A 1,903-nucleotide genomic window follows, 5' to 3' on the forward strand; every position below is an offset into this window, starting at 1 on the left:
CCTACTATTTTACCTTCTCCTTTGGATTGAGCTTGATGAAGTGAAGGTGCCCCTTGATAATGCTCCACTTGATGTGCTCCTTTGATTGTTGGACGTGGATGGATCTCCAATGTTGTGCACAAATGGAATGGATTTGAAAAAAGATAAGGATGAGATGATCACGTTACCAAGATGATTTCCTGGGCTCAAAAGGGCAGCATAAATTTACTGGATTTCAAGATGTTTTGAATGAAGGGATGGAGCCCTATTTTATAGGAAGAGGAGAGGAAAACAAATGGCTAGGATGAATTCAAGATGAAGGGCTAAGATTTACTTGTGAGCCCACACAAGGTCCAAGAGAGGGTGTGGAGACCAAGAAATATGCCTTAAAGGCATTTCATATCTCCACACTCCACAAGATGCATTGGAGGAATTAAAAATTCTCCAAAAAAGGATATCATGGGGATTGGAGGAATCAAAAGGAATTAAAAATTCCTTGGGAGGGGATGCGTAGAGGAATGTGTGATTTTGAAAATCTTACATTCACCTAGGAAAAGAGCATTTAAAGCTAGTGGCTGGATGAAAAGGACAAAGAGTTGACTTTGTGGTTAATCATGATGATTAACCATTAACGACTCATTAGGAGGGGAATTAGAGGAAATGTTAGGTGGGATTAATATTTGTAGGAGAATTTGACTAGGAGAGAGAATGAGTGGAGGGAATAAAAAATTAAAAGAATAATGTTAAGTGAGTTTAGGGAGTTTCTAGAAGAATAAATTAAAAAGATGATTTGTAGGAATCATGTAGGCTAACTAATTGATTGAAATTAATTAGCTAAGAGGAAGATTTGTGAGGATTTGATTTTTTTAGAAGAATAAAGAAAAGGATTGATTTATTAAATAAATCAATCATATGCTATAGTGACAATATTAATTATATTTAAATAATATTGAGAGGAATTTGAATTAACACAATTAATTAATTAATTATGTGAGGAATAATTAAAATAATTATTTTTAAGTGTCTACATGACTACTTTAGAATTGTTAAGTGGCTTGCTTCACAAAATTAAGGACCTTGATAATAAAAACATGGTCATTTCTAGTAGGCTGTATGAAATGGAAGCCATAGGGGTGTAGCAAAAGGCTACTACAGTTTCATGGAATGAAGAAGACAAGATGTCAATGGTTGAATGCCTTCAAAAAAATGTTGAGCTTATGGATAAGATGAAGAAGGATAATGAGAAAAAGATAAAAAATTTGGAAGAGGAAGTCGACAAAATCCAGGTTACCATGAATTCCATCATGAAGAAAAGCCACATAATTGTGAGGAACTCTGCTACTACTATGAACACCTTGGTGGAGAAGCTAGAAAACACTCAACAATGGACCCTAGTTGTGGACTTGGAAGCTAATAAAGACAAAATCTAGGAAGCTAATAAAGACAAAATCTAGAAAGAGGATTTGGGTCCTTCAAAGAGGATTAGAGCTAACCTAAAAAGAAAAGTGGATTCTGTGCCTAAGGACATCCAGGAGCTGAAGAAGGTGGCTCAGGAGATGAATAACCTAGAAGTTGAGATTGCCAAAACACTAAAGTCCTAAGGTTAGCTTGATTTTTTTATTGTTGTTCTTCTGCTAAATTTTGTTTTGTTGTCGTTGTCCTTTTGTGTCTATTTGGTAGCTTTCCAGTTTTAGTGGACTTATTTGATATTTTATCTTGTCTCTAAACTCTGTAGTTTCGGGTCCTTGTAGAACCCATTTTTTCCTTAATAAAAAACAATAATGATATTTTATACTGATAAATTAGTAGCTTTTTATTAAGTAGTGAATCCATCTAATTTATCCAAATACATGATTAATTGTAGGCTATTGGTTGCTTGTGTTTTGTTTTGATACAATGTTTTGTAAGTGGGTTCTGGATCCCA

Source organism: Cryptomeria japonica, chromosome 3, assembly GCF_030272615.1.
Source record: "Cryptomeria japonica chromosome 3, Sugi_1.0, whole genome shotgun sequence".
Taxonomy (NCBI): Eukaryota; Viridiplantae; Streptophyta; class Pinopsida; order Cupressales; family Cupressaceae; genus Cryptomeria; species Cryptomeria japonica.